This window comes from Drosophila suzukii, assembly GCF_043229965.1.
Source record: "Drosophila suzukii chromosome 2 unlocalized genomic scaffold, CBGP_Dsuzu_IsoJpt1.0 scf_2c, whole genome shotgun sequence".
Taxonomy (NCBI): domain Eukaryota; kingdom Metazoa; phylum Arthropoda; class Insecta; order Diptera; family Drosophilidae; genus Drosophila; species Drosophila suzukii.
In genome coordinates this window covers 38,575,346-38,599,380 of record NW_027255896.1, presented here as the reverse complement: position 1 = coordinate 38,599,380, position 24,035 = coordinate 38,575,346, and the positions used below count along the sequence as shown (strand labels likewise).

General features: G+C 41.6%; 1 protein-coding gene across 9 annotated transcripts in view; it reads left to right on the top strand.

The window, feature by feature from the left end:
• The window catches only part of LOC139354527 (proton-coupled zinc antiporter SLC30A2-like), a 407,471-nt gene that overhangs the window by 50,181 nt on the left and 333,255 nt on the right, over positions 1 to 24,035 (top strand). Inside the window, exon 1 of one of the 9 annotated variants that reach the window (XM_070998775.1) lies at positions 134 to 153. The exons of the other annotated variants lie outside the window; for them this stretch is intronic. The gene's annotated coding sequence lies outside the window, so the exon portion shown is untranslated. Of the gene's footprint in view, positions 1 to 133; positions 154 to 24,035 lie in introns of those variants that run through there. 9 annotated transcript variants of the gene reach the window in all.

Sequence of the window (24,035 nt, the reverse complement as noted above, 5' to 3'; positions counted from 1 at the left end):
CAGAGCCGTCTGAAGTCACGGTATCTAGAATTGACGCTCTTGTTGTACCTGAAGATCGATATCATCCAACAATGGAATTGACAATCTGCCTCCCATGCGTTGATACCCTCTCTCCTTTAGTTTCTCAAACTAAAGTGAGATGTTTCCGAAAATGTAACTATAAAAAACTTAACGACATGATTTCTCAATATAATTGGACAGAATTGTACAATTGTATGGATATTGAAAGTGCCACTGAACACTTCTATATAGTGTTAAATACCTTTTTTAATGAATGCGTTCCTGATAGGTTTCCTTCAAAGACAAACAGGCCACCTTGGTTTACCAATGCGCTTCAAGGACTTAAAAACCTTAAGACAAACACTTATAAAAAGTATAAAAAATCGGGTAAGCCATCTGATTTTTCGAAATATGTGGTGGCTCGATCGGATCTTAATGTTCTCAATAGTCATTGCTATTCTATGTATTTAAGTCGATGTAAATTTGAATTTTCAAATGATCCGAAGCAGTTTTATAACTTTGTCAATGCCAAGCGTAAGTCGTCAGCATTGCCTTCATCGGTACGTTTTAACTCAATGGAGGCATCGACGGATTCTGAAATTGCTGATTTATTTGCCGAGTTTTTCCAAACTACTTATAGTTCGGCTGCTTGGTCAAATTCTAACTACCCTAATCCCTCTCTTAAGAGACTTAGAAACAACAATGCCAACTTATTCTCCCGGTCCAGATGGACTCCCCGGGTGTGTGCTTAAGTTTTGTGCGTCAGCCCTATGTAAACCGATTATTAAACTTTTTAATTTGTCTATTTATCATCAGTATTTCCTACTATCTGGAAGGACTCTTTTATCATTCCACTTCACAAAAAGGGTGCGTGTCCAGAATTATATAGGTATTTCTAAATTGTCGGCAATTCCTAAAGCATTTGAACGTATTGTTACTTCTCATTTGCAACATTTATGTTCCTCGCTAATATCACCGTGTCGGCATGGTTTTGTTAAGCGAAGATCGATGAATTGTCATCTATTGTAATAAATGGAATTAAGAAAAAAAAGCAGACAGACGTTATATATACAGATTTTAATAAGGCCTTTTACACTTACTAAGTTTATGCTAAGGGTTTCATGATTCCTTGAAAGCGTGAAATAAAATTTGCTCCTGTTTATGCGAAGCGGCCGAATTCATGCATTTTATCAATCTCAGCTGACAGAGATGCCGGACCGGTGGAAAAAGGTGTGAGCTTTTTTTCGATTCGTATGAAATAATCCTGCTAATATTAAAGATAAAGTGTGTGCAAGCCAGTATAACATTTTTTCTACCATCAAAATAAAAGATAACAAGGAAGAACGCTATAGTCGAGTACCCCGTTACTCGTTACCACCTACCGGCGGTATACAGATTTAAGCGTTATGGGCGTTAGAGTGGGCGTGGCATATTTTTTTTTTGACCAACCGATAGGTATTGTCGAGACCAATACATTTCAGTTAAAAGTTTTTATCTAGCATAAAAATTGTGGGCGTCACAGGTTTTCGCGGTTTGTGGGCGTTAAAGTGGGCGTGAACATTTTTTTTTGGATCAATCGATAGGTATTGACGAGAGCAATACGTTTCAGTTAAAATTCTAGCATCAAAACTGTAGGAGCGACATTTTTGGGCGGTTTGTGGGCGTTAGAGTGGGCGTGGCACTCTACTGAAACAAACTTGCGCTGCGCAGGAATCTCAGGAATCTGCGTGCCTAATCCCAGTATTGTAACTCTCATAGTTTCCGAGATCTCAGCGTTCATACAGACAGACGGACAGACGGACATGGCTAGATCGACTCGGCTAGTGATCCTGATCAAGAATATATATACTTTATGGGGTCGGAAACGCTTACTTCTGCCTGTTACATACTTTCCGACGAATCTAGCCTACCCTTTTACTCTACGAGTAACGGGTATAAAAACTAGTTTCCATTGGCACTGAATTAAAAAATAATTTCTTAAAAGTAAGGTGTATTTATGTATTTATATCGATCTGGCAGCTCCGACAATTAAATAGAGTTACCAGAGTTTAGTTGTGACCATTTCACGCCTTCAGGTTGAATTCATAGTCAACTTTCGTGTGTTGCCGAATTCACGAAATGGCGTTTATGCACACACGAATCGGCTGAAATAGCGAAATGAAAGCGTGAATTCGGCATCGCATAAACACAGTATCTGTCAACCACTCTCTTCTCTTATTCAAATTAAATCAGCTTGGGTTTCCATGTAATCTATTAACTTGGATTTCAAGTTATTTGAATGGTAGAACTCAGAGGGTTATACTCAAGAACGCTGCGTAAAAATTTATCTACGTGACATCTAGAGTGCCTTAGGGTAGTCATTAGGGACATTTGATGTTTACTTTGTTTATTAACGATCTTCCCTCTATCATAGCACAGTCTCGTGTACTAATGTGTGCTGTTTGTTTATCATATATTGATATACCGTCGGGTTTCAACTTACAGTCAGATATTTATTGTTTTCAGCGATGGTGTGAGTACAACCTTTTCAATTTGAACTTCCTTAAATGTAACGTTATATCCATTTTATAGGGGTACTCCTACTTTTTTTAGTTACTCTCTTCAAAATACGCCACTCGACCGCATGTATTCAGTTAATGATTTCGGTGCTCTTCTGGACCCAAAAGTTAAATTTAACTGCCACACAATGTCCACTGTCAACAAAGTCATGAGTGTTCTTGGGTTTATAAAGCGTTGGTCAAAAGAATTTGATGACCCTTATACAACCAAATTATTATTTACCTCCCTTGTCCGTCCTATTTTAGAATATTGTTCTTCGGTTTGGAGTCCTCAATATCCAGTGCATATTGACCGTATTGAGTCGGTACAAAACAAATTTCTTCTTTTTGGCCTTCGTAGTTTGAACTGGGCTCAAAACAGCCTTCTTATTAGAGTAAATTACTATTGCTTAATTTACCTACACTTGTAAATCGTAGAACAATGCTTGGTACTATTTTTATGCAAAATCTTATAAGGGGTGATATTGATTCTGTAGAACTTTTAAGCCGCCTAACATTCAATGTTCCTGTTAGACTAAATTATTATCCCCTAAATTTGCCCGATGTACATCAAATTTTTGTCTGCACGAGCCCTTTCGCGATCTATGCAATAATTATAACAACCTTTATCATTTAATATGCACTTCAACTTCTATCCCGGTATTAAAAACTTATATTTTAACTCATTTGCTTCATTCTTAGTTGCGTCTTTTATTTTAATTTGTGTCCCGTCTCTATTTTGTTTTTTGAATCTTCCTCTGAAATTCGCATTTTTGCCAAAAATTATAAAATCAGAATAAGTACGAGTATATCGTGTAGTGAGACCTTAGATATGTATTATGAATTGAGGGTAAAAATGAGACGTACGTCTCATGGAGAAAAGCAGCGCACACAGCATATAAAGTGTACGAAAAATACGACGGTAGTTCCAAACACTACAAAGCACTAGGAATACTAAGAAATAAAATAAAAGGTTCAGCCGATATGGTTCTTTCGTCTTTCGACACACCTCTGAACTTGAAAGCCATAATAAAGCCGGTATACTTAATAGATCAGGAGATGTCATCGCTTCGCTAAGGAAACATGTCTCTCTCTCACTGACTCTGCTAATAAACAAGACAATTATGACCTACGACAATACCGTATCAGCGTCAATGAACGAAAAATATAGAGAAGATGAGCTTCGCGTATTTATTTCGGGAACAAAAAAAGGCGTTAACCGATGTTCTTTTTTTGGCTTGACCATCCGATCTTCCTTCCGCTCAAGCTTTAGCACAAGAAGTAGAGGCTAATCACGAGCGATATATGTTCGCAAGTAGTTTTGCCCGTAGCACGGAGGAAAAACTCCAAAGGTCGGAACAGAGACGAAAGGACAGAGAAAAAAATACAATAAAAGATTCCAAATCTAACCTGGAGGGTAATAAAAGACCAAGACAGACACTCAGACAGGATCCAGTCCAGCCAATGGACGTCGATGGTTCATCTCGTTCTAGACAATCAACTCAAAATCAACAAATTAGTCTGTTTCATAGACAAACCCACAACAATCAGTGGCAGACCAATCAACAAAATCTTAAATCCAACGTTTACAGTAGCCATGGACTGGCACATAAAAGACCCACTAATAGTAGCGCGAGGCACACAAGACCGAAACATCAAAAAAAAAACAATTTGGCGTTAGAAAATGACCAATCTAACGAAAACGATGACGAAAAACCTACAGTAGCCGATGAGGAAATAGAAGACATAGATGATGACTTCGTAGAATATGACGAAATACATTTTTTAGGAATAACTCCCCAAATTTTTTACAAGCCAGGAAAAGATAATTACGTCGCTGACGCTCTGTCCCCACAGCACATCCACTCACTGGAGGATGCACAGTCAGATATTTCCACTGTTGGGGCGGGTCCGTTTTTCCCAAAGAAATAGAACAGAGGCTTTGCTTCGTATTTCACTTTTTATTCTCGACTTACCTAACATGGCGTCAGTTCAGTCTATCGGGTATACTAGAAACAGAGCGGTCTTTACCCGGTTCGGAAACATCGACCAGTGATGTCCACACAGCAATGTTGCACTCTGCCTTGTTCGACATGAACATTCTCCCCCCTCGCAATGGGGAGAGTGGCGTATCAGGAGAGGGAGGAAGTGCCCGAAAGGAGCCACCTTAAGGCTGAGCTTTGCGCCATGGGCAATCCGTTTTGACTCGGGCGGATACTCGGCTGAATTAACTCCGCGTATATGTCAGCTCCCAAAACTGCCGACACTAAGGAAGGGTGGAACCACCTATCATCAGCCCGGGTGATGTCTGGAAAGCCATCCCGGACCTTCGGATCGAGGGACTTGGCCGGAGTTCGGGTCAGCATCTGATCATCAACCAGCATTAGCAGTTCTCATTTCATATTTGACGATTTTGAGCGGATCCCGGTGGTGCACACCAAGGACACAGGATGACATGAACTTAGGACTAGTAAGACTGTCTGTTCGTCGCCAATTCTGGAAAAAAAGGAAGAACATCTGCCACTCGGATCTTGCCATCCGCGCCTGGGCACACAAGTTGAATCCGCCCAAGACGCCATTCACTTGGTGGCAAGTTCTCCTCTTTTAGCACCACCAGGTCCCTCGTCTGAATGTCTCGCGTTTTCTTTAATCTCGGGCTCAGTCACGGAAAGGAGCGGCCTACCGACTAAGAAGTGCCCGGGGTCAGTGGGGTCTTCGTACATTGGAGAAGTAGGCTTCGAGTTTAAGCAGGCCTCAATTTTCGATAGGAGGGTAGCTAACTCTTCAAATGAGTTCCTTTCACCAGCCGTTTGCTTGTAGAAGTGTGTCTTCCACCCAAATGAGGCACGCGAGGAAGGTTGAAGTGCCAGGTCACATTTAGGAGACTGTACTTTGTCTTTGGACAAGGATGTGAAGGCTCCAAGAAACGTTTTCCCGTTATCAGAATGCATATGGTGCGGACATCCACGTCGTGCGGAGAAACGCGAGAAAGCTGCCAGAAACTTCTCAATGGACAAGTCTTATGTAGCCTCTAGATGGATAGCTCGGGTACTAAAACACGCAAAAACGCAGACATACCCCTTTGTTATCTTACACCCCCGACCGACATAGTTATACCCTTTACTCGCAGAGTAAAAGAGTATACTAGATTCGTCGGAAAGTATGTAACAGGCAGAAGGAAGCGTTTCTGACCCCATAAAGTATATATATTCTTGATCAGGATCACTAGCCGAGTCGATCTAGCCATGTCCGTCTGTCCGTATGAACGCTGAGATCTCGGAAACTATAAGAGCTACAATACTGGGATTAGGCATGCAGATTTCTGAGATTCCTGCGCAGCGCAAGTTTGTTTCAGCAATGTGCCACGCCCACTCTAACGCCCACAAACCGCCCAAAAATGTGGCTCCTACAGTTTTGATGCCATAATAAAAATGTTAACTGAAATATATTGTTCTCATCAATACCTATAGATTGATCCAATAAAAAATTTGTCACGCCCATTTTAACGCCCACAAACCGCCCACAAACTTCAAAAAATATAAATATGAACGCAGATATCTCGGAAACTATCAAAGATAGAGAATTGGGATTTCAGATTTAGATTCCGTAGCCTTGTACGCAGCGCAAGTTTGTTACGCGAATATTCCACGCCCACTCTAACGCCCACAAGCCGCCCAAGCCTGTGGCGCCCACAATTTTTATGCTAGATAAAAATTTTAACTGAAATGTATAATGTAAAGTTTGCCACGCCCACTCTAACGCCCATAACGCTTAAATCTGTCTACCGCCCACATAACCATATATTGAGATCACATATCTCCATTTCCCTTTGGTCCCATAAACTGAGTAACGGGTATCTGATAGTCGAGGTACTCGACTATAGCGTTCTTCTTTGTTTTTTATATCAAATGGTCCCGCAAAATCAATGCCCATGTGGGTAAATGGCCAGAAAAACGTAGATCTTGCACAGGGCAAGTCTGTAGATGGTACACACTCGGCAAGAATGAATGATGTCTTTCACAATATTCCTCAGCTTAGGGATCCAATACTTGCGAGTCCAAGCGAATCAGCCGCATCATCAATTGGTTACCCCCGTGCATGGATATGCGATGGGTAAAAAGGACCAAAAGTTTTGCAAAAATGCACCTCGCCGGAAGTGTGATTGGATGTTTTTCATCATAGCTTATCTGACTCTCGTAAACGCCCGCTTGCTCTTAAGACACTGTGGCTGTCGACAAAAGGAATTAAATTGGAGATCGTGCTGGAGACTAGAATGTGTTGCCCTTTACCTAAGGCCTTGAATTCTACTGGATATTCATTGCGCTGAGTGAGCACAATCAGCCTCTTTTGGACGTCAGACACCTCTGCGGCAGTGAGTTCTGCCTTTACGTTGACATTTTGATTGGGACACTTCCTTGCAAAACGGAATACTTAACGCTAACTCGTTAAACCCTCTCGAATGCTGAAAAGCGCTCCAAAATGTCAGTTTTTGGGGGTGCTATGTCCACGTTACATCTTATTGGGCGTTGTTCGAGCTCTGTTTCGAGCTGTACCGACGAATTGAGTGGCCACTGCTCTTGGTTGTGAAGCTGCCACTCAGGCCCGTGCCACCAGATGTTGCTGTTCTTGAGCTCATGGACTGAGACATGAAACCACTGTTCTCTGTTGGTAAGTTGATCAAGTCTCGCGACTCTGTTGGCAACGAATGTAGTCCAAGTGCATGCTGGCTTGCCTAGCCATGCAAGCACTATCGTGGAGTCTGTCCAATAATACGTACCGTACTGAGTAGGAGGCATTTCTGAGAGAACTGCTGCAGAGAGTTCGGAGAGAAGCACCGCACCACACAGTTCTAATCGCGGTATGGAAAGGGACTTGACTGAAGCAACTCGGGTTTTGGATGAAGGCAAGTGGGTGATGCAGCCATCAGTCGTTTCGACGCGAACAAAGATGGCAGCACCATAGGCGCTCTGCGATGCATCGCAAAACTCGTGGTACTGTAGTTTGGCCGCTGGATGATATCTTACCCATCTTGGAATGCGAACTTCTTCAGGGTTGGATACCCCTTAAGAAAGTCACGCCACTTTGTGACGAGATCAGTCGGATGAGACTGGTCCCAGCTTAACTCCCGCAGCCAAATTTCTTGCATAAAAATGTTGGCCCGAACAATGAATGGCGATAACCACCCTGCTGGGTCAAACAGTTTGCCTATCTGGGATAAAACCTCTCGTTTGGTGTAATTTGTTTGGAGAGAATAATCGATCGGCAGAAAAAGGAAACTATCAGATGTCGCCAACGGATTCCCAGTGTTTTTGTCATACTGGCGTCTTCCAACTTCAGAAAGTCGGCCTTAATCAAGTGTTATTTTGGAATACCTTGTAATAGTTTCCACTCATTTGAAGTCCACTTGCGCAGCGGAAAGCCTACACTCTTGAGGCGGACTGTTGCGTGTAGTTGCCAGCTAGAACATCATCCACATACATAAAGTTAGAAATTATGTCACTTGCTAAAGGATATTGGTGCTACATCCTGGGCCAGTTGTGGAAGCACGCGTATGGCCAGAAAGGGGGCACAATTAACTCCGAAAGTGACAGTGTCGAGCTCATAATCACAGAGTTTTCCCTCTTTATCGCGGAACAGGATTCTTTGGAAACGTGTATGATCGGAATGGACGAGAATCTGCCGATACATCTTGGTGATGTGAAGATTGAAGACGTATTTGAAGAAACGCCATTTGAGGATCTGGGTGGTCAAATCAGATTGCAGTACCGGACCTGTACGAAGGATACCATTTAAGCTGTACCCGTTTGACGATTTATTGGAGAGGTTAATCACGACACGAATTTTTTGTGGTGGTACTGTCTGGCTTGAAAACCGCGTGGTGTGGAAAGTTAAAATTGCTGGAGTCGTCATTTTGATAGATTAGGTGCATATGCCCTAAATTTAAATACTCCTGAGTAACTGAGTCATACTGGTCTTTCAACCGTACTTCCCAGGTTTATTTTGTTAGGTTCTTTAAAGTGCAAAGAAACAACATACCTCCCTGCTTTGTCCCTTGTGGTGGTTTGCTGGAAGTTATCTTCCCATACCGAGCTGGATTCCTTACCCGGCTTCCCTGGAACATCCTCCACCTTTCAGAACTTGGTAAGGATGCCGTCTAGTTGAGATTCGGTGACAGACAACCTTGCTGAGAAGGAAGATATTCTGTAAGTGGGATTCTTCGCGATTGGGCCGCAAAGAATCCACCCAAATATGGTCTCTTGGCCAAGGAGTGTTCCGCGCAAATTTGAAAGGAAAAATAATCGATGGAAGGATATCGGCGCCTATGAGCACGTCAATTTGCGAACTCTGGTAGAAATTCGGATCTGCTAATTGAATGGGGGAGGTCCGTCAACGACCCTTCGGGTATCGTATAGGATGGGAGGTTTCCGGATAAATGTGGTAACACATATGCGAAGGATTAGATTTGGATTTTTGGCCTAATGGGGGAGCCTGTATGGCATTTACAGCGCTTACGAGGATGGGCAGCAACAGTTTGATTTCCTCCCGAAACTTGAGCTTGTATGGATTCATAGGGGAACTTAATTAGGTTGAATAACCGTTCTGATATAAAGGTCGCTCCGGATCCGGAGTCAATCAAGGCACGAGCTCTATGACCGCCGTGCTCAGGAGGACCCTTTGCGTATTCACGCGAGGTACGTTTGGACGTACGACGGAATGGACTGTATCTCTGGCTTAAGGTCCGGTACGGATGCTAACTGGAGTTGTGGAGTAGCAGGAGAGTATTGTGGCGACCTTTGCTCGTGTAGCAATTGTGCGTACTTGTGCAGTCTCTCCACATGTGGGTTCTTGCAAAACAGTTCAGACAGAGCTTTTGTTGTTTGATACACTGTTCCCGGTCGGCAACCGACATATTTAGGAACTGGGGACACTGACGGATAGGATGGTTTTCCCTTGGACAAAGTTTACACGACTGTGGACTTACGGTGACCCTATTCTCAAAGTTATGGATAATCCGCGGCCCACTTTCAGGACGCGGGGCTTTGGATTGAGCGGTCAAATTAGGTTTAAATTCTTCAATTGCCTCAAGGGTTCGATGAGGACCTTGTAAGAAGGTCTTGAATTCTTCCCACCCTGGAATCTCTGATGGTTTGGTGAGTGAATGCTCCCACAGAGCCAATGTCAGCTGCGGCAGCTTTAAGGAACAGTTGGCATAGAAGACTCGACTGGGAGCCTGAAATTGCACTGGCGGAAAGAGACTAGGGTCTTGGATGCTGTCGCTGTTTAATGCGTTTCGGCTTAACGATTTGTAAATTGGTTAGAGAACCACACCTCGTCAATATAATAACAAAAATGTGTAGGTGATACGATATATTACTTGGCTGGACTGTGAAATGGATGTATGTCTTGGAGAATACATGAACTAAGCCAGAAGGGATGGATGCGGAACGCGTGGAATCAGAACGCTGTTTGAGGTTTTCCTTAATTTTGAATTCATTTTTTAATTCATTCGACAAGTACTCGCCGCAAATTTCTTCATGCAGGATATGACCCACGCGGTCTTTTGACATGCCTACTGTCTCAGCTATCTCGCGTCTCTTCAATCGGCGGTCTGCCAATACGAGATCGTGGATTTTTGTCACGTTATCCTCCGTGGTAGCCGTTTTCGGGGCACCTGGGCGTGGCTCATCAAAAACCGACGTGCGACCACGTTGAAACTCGTTAAACCAATTTTTGACGGTCGCCATCGAAGGAGAACAGTCACCGTACACAGCATCCAAGCGTTCTTTGATTTCGCTGCGCGATTTGCCTTCCAAAAACAAGAATCTAATCACAGAGCGATAATGCTCTTTCTCCAATTTTCTAAAATCCGCGGACACGTCCGATTCCACACGCAGTCAAAACAAAACTACGAGTCCGATTCGGCCGAAATTTCGATAGTAGCCGTCTACGAGAATGTACTACACGATAGTAAACTTTTCTTGCGATAGTGGCCCCATCGGGTGGTGAGGCTAAGTACTTATCAGACTGCCCTCGTAAATACAATAGAAAGCGGTCGATGGCCTCGATTATTTAATACCCGTTACTAAGCTTAAGGAAACCGAGGGGGTTGAAATTTGCTTAAAGCCACTCTGCTTTTTTCACTAACCCACGTAGCCTATAGCGCCATCTATCTCTTTCTTCTATAGCGCCACTTAGCCTACAGCGCCAACTAGCCTATGGCGCCCCTAGCGGTTTGGTGGAGTTAGTGAAAACAGCTTATTTGCTGCATGTGGTGTGCAATCTCGATTGAATTTCAAAATATTGATTTGTGATTAAACTTGTGGTTATAACTTTTTAATGACTATCCCGATATCAATAAATATTTGCATGTAGGTAGGTATTGATAATAAGAACAGATTCTCATTAAAATTTTTACAAAATGTGGACGCTATACGGGTTTTAGTGTTTAGTCGTTTGTGGGCGTTAGAGTGGGCGTGGCACCCTGCATGCCAAGTCCTAACACTCTAGCTTTTATAGTTTCCGAGATCTCAGCGTTCATACGGACAAAGGGACATGCCTACCCTTCAGTTCTGCAGTAGGGACAGTAGGGAAGGCAAAAGCTTTTTTGTTTTTTTTTTGTGCCTAAAACGCTGTGACGCTGTTGACGTCAGCAGAGAAGTCGGCGCAGCGTAGAAGACTGCCTATGAAAACGATCGTGCAACAAAGAGAGGCAGATATTCGGAGCTTCCCTCTCTTTCTTTGTCTTATAATTTGCGTGCACTCGGCGCTCTCAGAGACAAATTTCGGCAGGTCCGTTATTTCTTTTGAGTCTCTCCGTTATGTTCGGCTAGCAACTAATGTTTCGGCGGAAAAATTTTCGTGGCGCAGCGACATGTGAGTGCCCTAATATTTTAGGAGCATTATTGTACATCGAAAAAAAACAATTTATACTGTTTTATAAAAGTAAATTATTTGATTATAGTAAAATTAAGTTAATTGAATTTACTTTTAATGATATGCTTACGTATTATAAATTAATATTACAATATAATTTTTTAGTTAAGTTATAGAAATTAAGTTCGTTAAAATTTATTTAAATATTTAAAACATTTTAATAGTACCATTTTTAAAGAATTCATTTTGTATTTTTTACTCAAAAAAGTAAAAATTATGTTGTCGGATATTTTTCGCTTTTGAAAGGGTATAGGTGCAGTGGCAACCGCCAACAGCGAAGAGAAATTAAAAGAAATCATGTAAAGGGGTGAGAGGAATACTTGGTTCATTCTGTTTGAGTTATTGATAGGGAAGCAAGCCTTTTAAATTGTGCGCAGCAGATTTACTTCTTTCGTTTTTATACCCGTTACTCGTAGAGTAAAAGGGTATACTAGATTCGTCGGAAAGTATGTAACAGGCAGAAGGAAGCGTTTCCGACCCCATAAAGTATATATATTCTTGATCAGGATCACTAGCCGAGTCGATCTAGCCATGTCCGTCTGTCCGTCTGTCAGTCTGTCTGTCCGGATGAACGCTGAAATCTCGGAAACTATGAGAGCTAGGCTATTGAGATTTGGCGTACAGATTCCTGAGCTTCTTACGCAGCGCAAGTTTGTTTCAGTAGACTGCCACGCCCACTCTAACGCCCACAAACCGCCCAAAACTGTAACTCCTACAGTTTTGACGCTAGATATAAAATTTTAACTGAAATGTATTGTTCTCATCAATACCTATCGATTGACCCAAAAAAAAGTTTGCCACGCCCACTTAAACGCCCACAAACCGCGAAAACCTGTGACGCCCACAATTTGCATGCTAGATAAAAACTGAAATGTATTGGTGTCGTCAATACCTATCGATTGATCCAAAAATAAATTTTCCACGCCCACTCTAACGCCCTTAACGCCACGCCCTTTTTAACGCCCACAAACCGCCCAAACCTGTGACGCCCACAATTTTCATGCTAGATAAAAAATTAAAACTAAAATGTATTGGCCTCGTCAATACCTATCGATTGATCCAAAAAAAATTAAATTAAATTAAAAAATAACGCCCACAAAGCTTAAATCTGTCTACCGCCGGTAGGTGGCGCATTTTAATCTCGCTTTGCTGCTTGCATATCTCCATTTCCCTTTGAGTAACGGGTATCTGATAGTCGAGGTACTCGACTATAGCGTTCTTCTTTGTTTTTTATATCAAATGGTCCCGCAAAATCAATGCCCATGTGGGTAAATGGCCAGAAAAACGTAGATCTTGCACAGGGCAAGTCTGTAGATGGTACACACTCGGCAAGAATGAATGATGTCTTTCACAATATTCCTCAGCTTAGGGATCCAATACTTGCGAGTCCAAGCGAATCAGCCGCATCATCAATTGGTTACCCCCGTGCATGGATATGCGATGGGTAAAAAGGACCAAAAGTTTTGCAAAAATGCACCTCGCCGGAAGTGTGATTGGATGTTTTGCATCATAGCTTATCTGACTCTCGTAAACGCCCGCTTGCTCTTAAGACACTGTGGCTGTCGACAAAAGGAATTAAATTGGAGATCGTGCTGGAGACTAGAATGTGTTGCCCTTTACCTAAGGCCTTGAATTCTACTGGATATTCATTGCGCTGAGTGAGCACAATCAGCCTCTTTTGGACGTCAGACACCTCTGCGGCAGTGAGTTCTGCCTTTACGTTGACATTTTGATTGGGACACTTCCTTGCAAAACGGAATACTTAACGCTAACTCGTTAAACCCTCTCGAATGCTGAAAAGCGCTCCAAAATGTCAGTTTTTGGGGGTGCTATGTCCACGTTACATCTTATTGGGCGTTGTTCGAGCTCTGTTTCGAGCTGTACCGACGAATTGAGTGGCCACTGCTCTTGGTTGTGAAGCTGCCACTCAGGCCCGTGCCACCAGATGTTGCTGTTCTTGAGCTCATGGACTGAGACATGAAACCACTGTTCTCTGTTGGTAAGTTGATCAAGTCTCGCGACTCTGTTGGCAACGAATGTAGTCCAAGTGCATGCTGGCTTGCCTAGCCATGCAAGCACTATCGTGGAGTCTGTCCAATAATACGTACCGTACTGAGTAGGAGGCATTTCTGAGAGAACTGCTGCAGAGAGTTCGGAGAGAAGCACCGCACCACACAGTTCTAATCGCGGTATGGAAAGGGACTTGACTGAAGCAACTCGGGTTTTGGATGAAGGCAAGTGGGTGATGCAGCCATCAGTCGTTTCGACGCGAACAAAGATGGCAGCACCATAGGCGCTCTGCGATGCATCGCAAAACCCGTGGTACTGTAGTTTGGCCGCTGGATGATATCTTACCCATCTTGGAATGCGAACTTCTTCAGGGTTGGATACCCCTTAAGAAAGTCACGCCACTTTGTGACGAGATCAGTCGGATGAGACTGGTCCCAGCTTAACTCCCGCAGCCAAATTTCTTGCATAAAAATGTTGGCCCAAACAATGAATGGCGATAACCACCCTGCTGGGTCAAACAGTTTGCCTATCTGGGATAAAACCTCTCGTTTGGTGTAATTTGTTTGGAGAGAATAATCGATCGGCAGAAAAAGGAAACTATCAGATGTCGCCAACGGATTCCCAGTGTTTTTGTCATACTGGCGTCTTCCAACTTCAGAAAGTCGGCCTTAATCAAGTGTTATTTTGGAATACCTTGTAATAGTTTCCACTCATTTGAAGTCCACTTGCGCAGCGGAAAGCCTACACTCTTGAGGCGGACTGTTGCGTGTAGTTGCCAGCTAGAACATCATCCACATACATAAAGTTAGAAATTATGTCACTTGCTAAAGGATATTGGTCATCCTGGGCCAGTTGTGGAAGCACGCGTATGGCCAGAAAGGGGGCACAATTAACTCCGAAAGTGACAGTGTCGAGCTCATAATCACAGAGTTTTCCCTCTTTATCGCGGAACAGGATTCTTTGGAAACGTGTATGATCGGAATGGACGAGAATCTGCCGATACATCTTGGTGATGTGAAGATTGAAGACGTATTTGAAGAAACGCCATTTGAGGATCTGGGTGGTCAAATCAGATTGCAGTACCGGACCTGTACGAAGGATACCATTTAAGCTGTACCCGTTTGACGATTTATTGGAGAGGTTAATCACGACACGAATTTTTTGTGGTGGTACTGTCTGGCTTGAAAACCGCGTGGTGTGGAAAGTTAAAATTGCTGGAGTCGTCATTTGGATAGATTAGGTGCATATGCCCTAAATTTAAATACTCCTGAGTAACTGAGTCATACTGGTCTTTCAACCATACTTCCCAGGTTTATTTTGTTAGGTTCTTTAAAGTGCAAAGAAACAACATACCTCCCTGCTTTGTCCCTTGTGGTGGTTTGCTGGAAGTTATCTTCCCATACCGAGCTGGATTCCTTACCCGGCTTCCCTGGAACATCCTCCACCTTTCAGAACTTGGTAAGGATGCCGTCTAGTTGAGATTCGGTGACAGACAACCTTGCTGAGAAGGAAGATATTCTGTAAGTGGGATTCTTCGCGATTGGGCCGCAAAGAATCCACCCAAATATGGTCTCTTGGCCAAGGAGTGTTCCGCGCAAATTTGAAAGGAAAAATAATCGATGGAAGGATATCGGCGCCTATGAGCACGTCAATTTGCGAACTCTGGTAGAAATTCGGATCTGCTAATTGAATGGGGGAGGTCCGTCAACGACCCTTCGGGTATCGTATAGGATGGGAGGTTTCCGGATAAATGTGGTAACACATATGCGAAGGATTAGATTTGTATTTTTGGCCTAATGGGGGAGCCTGTATGGCATTTACAGCGCTTACGAGGATGGGCAGCAACAGTTTGATTTCCTCCCGAAACTTGAGCTTGTATGGATTCATAGGGGAACTTAATTAGGTTGAATAACCGTTCTGATATAAAGGTCGCTCCGGATCCGGAGTCAATCAAGGCACGAGCTCTATGACCGCCGTGCTCAGGAGGATCCTTTGCGTATTCACGCGAGGTACGTTTGGACGTACGACGGAATGGACTGTATCTCTGGCTTAAGGTCCGGTACGGATGCTAACTGGAGTTGTGGAGTAGCAGGAGAGTATTGTGGCGACCTTTGCTCGTGTAGCAATTGTGCGTACTTGTGCAGTCTCTCCACATGTGGGTTCTTGCAAAACAGTTCAGACAGAGCTTTTGTTGTTTGATACACTGTTCCCGGTCGGCAACCGACATATTTAGGAACTGGGGACACTGACGGATAGGATGGTTTTCCCTTGGACAAAGTTTACACGACTGTGGACTTACGGTGACCCTATTCTCAAAGTTATGGATAATCCGCGGCCCACTTTCAGGACGCGGGGCTTTGGATTGAGCGGTCAAATTAGGTTTAAATTCTTCAATTGCCTCAAGGGTTCGATGAGGACCTTGTAAGAAGGTCTTGAATTCTTCCCACCCTGGAATCTCTGATGGTTTGGTGAGTGAATGCTCCCACAGAGCCAATGTCAGCTGCGGCAGCTTTAAGGAACAGTTGGCATAGAAGACTCGACTGGGAGCCTGAAATTGCACTGGCGGAAAGAGACTAGGGTCTTGGATGCTGTCGCTGTTTAATGCGTTTCGGCTTAACGATTTGTAAATTGGTTAGAGAACCACACCTCGTCAATATAATAACAAAAATGTGTAGGTGATACGATATATTACTTGGCTGGACTGTGAAATGGATGTATGTCTTGGAGAATACATGAACTAAGCCAGAAGGGATGGATGCGGAACGCGTGGAATCAGAACGCTGTTTGAGGTTTTCCTTAATTTTGAATTCATTTTTTAATTCATTCGACAAGTACTCGCCGCAAATTTCTTCATGCAGGATATGACCCACGCGGTCTTTTGACATGCCTACTGTCTCAGCTATCTCGCGTCTCTTCAATCGGCGGTCTGCCAATACGAGATCGTGGATTTTTGTCACGTTATCCTCCGTGGTAGCCGTTTTCGGGGCACCTGGGCGTGGCTCATCAAAAACCGACGTGCGACCACGTTGAAACTCGTTAAACCAATTTTTGACGGTCGCCATCGAAGGAGAACAGTCACCGTACACAGCATCCAAGCGTTCTTTGATTTCGCTGCGCGATTTGCCTTCCAAAAACAAGAATCTAATCACAGAGCGATAATGCTCTTTCTCCAATTTTCTAAAATCCGCGGACACGTCCGATTCCACACGCAGTCAAAACAAAACTACGAGTCCGATTCGGCCGAAATTTCGATAGTAGCCGTCTACGAGAATGTACTACACGATAGTAAACTTTTCTTACGATAGTGGCCCCATCGGGTGGTGAGGCTAAGTACTTATCAGACTGCCCTCGTAAATACAATAGAAAGCGGTCGATGGCCTCGATTATTTAATACCCGTTACTAAGCTTAAGGAAACCGAGGGGGTTGAAATTTGCTTAAAGCCACTCTGCTTTTTTCACTAACCCACCTAGCCTATAGCGCCATCTATCTCTTTCTTCTATAGCGCCACTTAGCCTACAGCGCCAACTAGCCTATGGCGCCCCTAGCGGTTTGGTGGAGTTAGTGAAAACAGCTTATTTGCTGCATGTGGTGTGCAATCTCGATTGAATTTCAAAATATTGATTTGTGATTAAACTTGTGGTTATAACTTTTTAATGACTATCCCGATATCAATAAATATTTGCATGTAGGTAGGTATTGATAATAAGAACAGATTCTCATTAAAATTTTTACAAAATGTGGACGCTATACGGGTTTTAGTGTTTAGTCGTTTGTGGGCGTTAGAGTGGGCGTGGCACCCTGCATGCCAAGTCCTAACACTCTAGCTTTTATAGTTTCCGAGATCTCAGCGTTCATACGGACAAAGGGACATGCCTACCCTTCAGTTCTGCAGTAGGGACAGTAGGGAAGGCAAAAGCTTTTTTGTTTTTTTTTTGTGCCTAAAACGCTGTGACGCTGTTGACGTCAGCAGAGAAGTCGGCGCAGCGTAGAAGACTGCCTATGTAAACGATCGTGCAACAAAGAGAGGCAGATATTCGGAGCTTCCCTCTCTTTCTTTGTCTTATAATTTGCGTGCACTCGGCGCTCTCAGAGACAAATTTCGGCAGGTCCGTTATTTCTTTTGAGTCTCTCCGTTATGTTCGGCTAGCAACTAATGTTTCGGCGGAAAAATTTTCGTGGCGCAGCGACATGTGAGTGCCCTAATATTTTAGGAGCATTATTGTACATCGAAAAAAAACAACTTATACTGTTTTATAAAAGTAAATTATTTGATTATAGTAAAATTAAGTTAATTGAATTTACTTTTAATGTTATGCTTACGTATTATAAATTAATATTACAATATAATTTTTTAGTTAAGTTATAGAAATTAAGTTCGTTAAAATTTATTTAAATATTTAAAACATTTTAATAGTACCATTTTTAAAGAATTCATTTTGTATTTTTTACTCAAAAAAGTAAAAATTATGTTGTCGGATATTTTTCGCTTTTGAAAGGGTATAGGTGCAGTGGCAACCGCCAACAGCGAAGAGAAATTAAAAGAAATCATGTAAAGGGGTGAGAGGAATACTTGGTTCATTCTGTTTGAGTTATTGATAGGGAAGCAAGCCTTTTAAATTGTGCGCAGCAGATTTACTTCTTTCGTTTTTATACCCGTTACTCGTAGAGTAAAAGGGTATACTAGATTCGTCGGAAAGTATGTAACAGGCAGAAGGAAGCGTTTCCGACCCCATAAAGTATATATATTCTTGATCAGGATCACTAGCCGAGTCGATCTAGCCATGTCCGTCTGTCCGTCTGTCCGTCTGTCAGTCTGTCTGTCCGGATGAACGCTGAGATCTCGGAAACTATGAGAGCTAGGCTATTGAGATTTGGCGTACAGATTCCTGAGCTTCTTACGCAGCGCAAGTTTGTTTCAGTAGACTGCCACGCCCACTCTAACGCCCACAAACCGCCCAAAACTGTAACTCCTACAGTTTTGACGCTAGATATAAAATTTTAACTGAAATGTATTGTTCTCATCAATACCTATCGATTGACCTAAAAAAAAGTTTGCCACGCCCACTTAAACGCCCACAAACCGCGAAAACCTGTGACGCCCACAATTTGCATGCTAGATAAAAACTGAAATGTATTGGTGTCGTCAATACCTATCGATTGATCCAAAAATAAATTTTCCACGCCCACTCTAACGCCCTTAACGCCACGCCCTTTTTAACGCCCACAAACCGCCCAAACCTGTGACGCCCACAATTTTCATGCTAGATAAAAAACTAAAACTAAAATGTATTGGCCTCGTCAATACCTATCGATTGATCCAAAAAAAATTAAATTAAATTAAAAAATAACGCCCACAAAGCTTAAATCTGTCTACCGCCGGTAGGTGGCGCATTTTAATCTCGCTTTGCTGCTTTCATATCTCCATTTCCCTTTGAGTAACGGGTATCTGATAGTCGAGGTACTCGACTATAGCGTTCTTCCTTGTTTAAGGTGAAAATAATAAAGTCAGGTAAGTGTTACATTAAGTTGAAGATGTTGTGCATTGATCTTATTTTAAAGTATTGAGGTATTCAATGGGTTCCGTTAGCCGAAAGTGGATGATGAAATGTTTTGCGCCAATAAAAATCCTGCAAAGGGTGAAACACAGCTCTAAAAGGTAAATATGCAAATAAACAAATGAAACGCATTTTTTAAGCATATGACCATAATTTTTATCAGGAGCGTTGGCCAAGGATTCGGAGGACCCGGACAAAGGTTTAAGGAAGGCGATGACCAATGTAAAAAGCAAATTAACGTAACATAAAATTAGGCTTACTAACAATAATTGTCCTTTAACAGAACACCTAAATAACATTATTTAATTAAAATATATTTAAAAGTATATACAAATTTATGTATTTTAAATTCTATAAGTAAAAACTCATGGGAAGAATTCTGATTTTCACAAGTGATTTCACTTGGGACGTGTCACTTGCAAGTGATTTCATAAGTGAAAACTCATGGAAAAAATTTTATTTTCACAATTGATTTCACTTGGGACATGTCACCGGCACGTGACAGGCCATACGAAAAATGAGTATAAGGAACAAGTGAAATCCCGTGGGACTTCGAAAAATTTTCATTTGAATTTTCACTTGTGAAAATGCGGACATCCCATACAATTTTCTATATGGAGCGTCACTTGTTCTTCACTTGTGCAAGAGGACATGTCCCACGGGATTCACAAGGTGATTCACAAGTGAAACTTTTTTTTTGGAACTAAAGGGTAGATATACTTTATGGGGTCGCAAACACTTCCTTCTACCTGTTACATTCTTTTCCACGAATTTAGTATACACTTTTACTCTACGAGTATTGGGTTTAAACAACATTTGGTGGCCAATTTGGCGAAACGGGGGTGTGTAGAAAATATATATATAATTTTTTATCGCAAGTGGGAACACTCTTGGAATTACTTAGCTTGTGGAAAACGATGAAAAGAAATCCGGCTCGAAGGACCAAGTGTCGGGACCGTGCCAAGGATCGTACAAGTTTTTCCCAACGAAATAGGACAGAGGCATAGCGTTGACTTTCTTCGTATTTCACTTTTTATTCTCGACTGATCTTAGTCTCTCGGGTATACTAGGAACAGATAGAGCGGTCTTTAACCGGTTCGGAAACATTGACCAGTGATGCCCACACAGCGATGTTACACTCTGCCTTGTTCGACATGAACAGCCACAACACAAAGCGAGTCAAGCCGGTAATATAAGAGAGCGGAACTGCTTCCGTTAGGACGGTCATTATGTTCGGTAAAAAGACTTGGCATCTCCTGCGTTTCTTGGATAGAGAAACACTTATACACAGAGTATGCGATGTGGTCAAGAAAGACGTAGTCAATGCCCAGCATAAATTAGTAGAAACATTCCCGACAACCATTTTCAGTTACGAAACGCATTCTAACTGACATCTTAGACAAATATGAACAAAAATAAATTACGGTGTCAGAAATAACAGGGCTCATTGAGCCGCTCAGGAAAACGTGAAGAATATTATGCAAGACTATTTTTTTCCCAAAATGACTCATATGACGAATGAGGTCGTTGCTAAGTGTAAAATCTGCCAAAAGGCGAACTATGATCGACATCTACAGGAACAGATTCTTGGAGAAACACCGATTCCCTCATATACAGGCGTATTATTACATATTGACATATATTCAACAGATAAAAAAATCTTTCTTACTTGTGTAGACAAATTATGAAAATTTTCAATTGTCCAACCAATTGCTTCCAGAACCATTGTATACGTACAAACCGCGATTTCACAACTTATTAATTTCTATCGACGAACAAAAACAATATATTGCGACAATGAGCCTTCTATAAAATCCGAAACAATTAAGACCCTTCTAAGAAACCAGTTTAACATACAAATCGTTAATGCAGCGCCACATCATAGTACGTCAAACGGACAAGAGGAAAGATACCACAGTACACTAGCAAAAATTGCACGGTACTTAAAAATCGAAAGAGGAATTAAAGACACGGTTGAATTAATACTTCTCGCGACTATAGAATACAAAAAAACCATTGATTCAGTAACAAATTAACGACCCATCGACGTAATACACTCGTCGACCATAGAGCTTAACACAGAAATTAGGGATAAAGTCTTAAATGCACAGAATATTCAACTAGAAAGATTAAACAAAACAAGACAAGACATACATTTTCAGGAAGAAGACAGGGTCCTTGTAAAATCAAATAAGAGATTGGGGAACAAACTTTCAAATTTGTATTCTGAAGAAATTATAGAAACAGACTTAAGGACCACAGTCTTAATAAAAGAGAGGGTGGTCCATAAGGATAATTTGAGGTAAATTAAATAAATCTTATTTTTCTTTTTTTCTCCAACACACTAGGCTTTGCACAATATTACTTCTCGCCGTATCTATAACAGCAATAATTACCGATTACTCGATTTCAAATTACAGACCAATCATAGACGGGGATGTAACTATTTGTTCTCGGAAATAGTAAAGGAAACACAAGAAATGAGAAACCATTTCCCTCAGTCACATATAAGACAAATATTAGAATCAGATTTACGGCACATTAGGACTCTCATAGATACAGTAAATATTCATCATAGACACGCATTAAAAATTGTACTGTAAAATTACTCCAGATTTTGATGACTTCGAGAACATAAAATTCGCACAGAAAGAACTCATAGAATCAGAAAACAAATAAATATTAACGCAAAGACCCAGGAACAAATAAACAGCATAACAAACGCGGTAAACATTTTGGTAAAAACATGCAAAAACAAAACAGATAAATACCAAAAATTTATATGAAAACTTGCTATCAAGAAATAGAATAATTAATTCCGAACTCTAAGCCTTTATGCTGTCACTTATACTTGCAAAAATTGGAATATTTAACACGATTTTAATCTCAAACGATTTAAAAAATGTCGTCAATGATTATTCTACAAATATTACTATTATTGATTTAATGGAAGTCGCTCAAACTAAAGTTCTATTGGATAATAATTTTTTACACTTTCCCAGCCGGACCGTCAGGCATGTGGTGCTTGATTCCACAATAATTTCCTTAGGAAAAATTGGGGGGTTGGCACCACGTAAACTTTTTCAGGGGGATTCCATAAGAATTTCCTATGTAAGGCGGTCGCGAACGTTTCAGAACTGAAAGTTTTGGACAGCTTTAATAAAAGCGAAAATAATGGGGATATGAACCTGCAGCCCTTTTCCATAGGAAAAATGTACATACAGATCCGACTGCGTTATATTAAAATATCCAAGGACATCCTTTTTTTCTCTTTTTTTTTAACATTGATTTTATTTATTGAATCTTCTCTTAATTTTAAGACTAACAATAAGTTTACGAATCGTAACATTAAAATTTAATTAACAGTACACTAAGACTGCATTCTTGTTGCGCGTCCCTCAAGTCGGTCGCTGTGTGGGTAAGTCATTGCGACGGACACGTGATTGGTTGCACAACCTTGTTAGACCTCTCGCCAGGTGGTAGGGTGCAAAGATAGCTTTGTAAAGTACTTTTCTGTTTGTTCTTCGATCACTTCTTTGACTGATAGAATGTTTAAGTCACGATGTATGTTTTCGTTGCGAACGTACCACGGTGCCCCCGGTGATAGTTCTCAGGATCTTCGACTGAGCCCTATGGACTATGCATATATTGTTATTGCTGGCATTCCCCTATAACTGGGAGCCGTACATCCATATACATATATACCATCTACTGAATTTCTGATGTTATCCGGTTGACCTGCTCAATTGTTCCATGCTTTTTACGAAACCCAAATTGATGTGACGGGACTCTTTCCTGGATTCTTAGGTACGTGTTTATCAGAGTAAGTACTCATTTTTCAAAGAGTTTAGATAAGCATGAAAGTAGCCTTGTTGGTCTATACGACGTGGGGATTGTGTGTTCTTTTCCCGGCTTTGCTATCATTATTATAACTGACTTTTTAATCTCACTGGAAAGTAGCCAAGTTTTGCGATGGCATTGAAAAGCTGGATGATAGTGCAAACGCCACAATATGGGAGCTCAATGATCATTTTGGGGATTATGAGGTCGCAGCCCGGGGATTTTTTCGGATTCAGCTGATCTTTGATGATGTTAACGATTTCGTTTAGGTGAAACTCAATTGGCTCATGTGGCGGCTAAGGCTCATATGGTAAAGTCGGCAAAGTGAACTCGCTAGTGGGAGGATTTGGTTGGAAGACGTTTTTAAGGTGGTTAGCAACCTGCCTGCATCGCTGCGCGCCCAGCCGCCTGTGGGATTTAGATTGGGCATCACAGTTTCTTTTGGTGAGCTAAGAGTTGGGTGAGCTCTCCATAGTTAGTATTTAGTACTAGATGTGGACAATTGCTCTATTGGCATATACTTCTTTTTGCTGTAAAGCTTTAGTGAGTTGACGTGAGGCATGTCTTAAGCTTTGCCTAGCGGATGACGATCTGTGGAATTGCCACTCTCGACGTAAGCGTCGATTTTCGAGGACGAGCTGTTCGATTTGTAGGCTTGTCTTCTTCTTCTGTGCATTTGTAGATTGAGGTGCTGAAAGTCGAGCTGCAGAGACGAGTACAGCTGTTCGGAAACGTCTTCTTCTTCTGACTGAAATCATAGTACCCTCTAGAAGTTGTACATTAATCAGAAATTCTTAATCGGAAATAGATAAGTGAAATCGGTATTAATTTTATTGGGGAGAAAACAAATGTCGACAAAAAGGACAAATAGCTAAAAGTATTTCTTTTTTTTTTTTCGCTCAGGAATAATGATTATTTTTTGATTTTTATTATAAAACTCAAAAATAATTATATTTCGGAATTTTTTTTTATCAAAAATAATGGTTTTTTTTTAGTTTTAAAATAAAACCCATAATGATTATGATTCCTGGCTTTAGAGGTAAACAGCCTTTTAAAAAAAAAATAGGTGTTACAAATCAACACCGATTTTTCTTGAAATCCTGTTTGTTCTAATGGTTAATTCACTATAAAATAAGAGACATGTGTTATAGATAAATT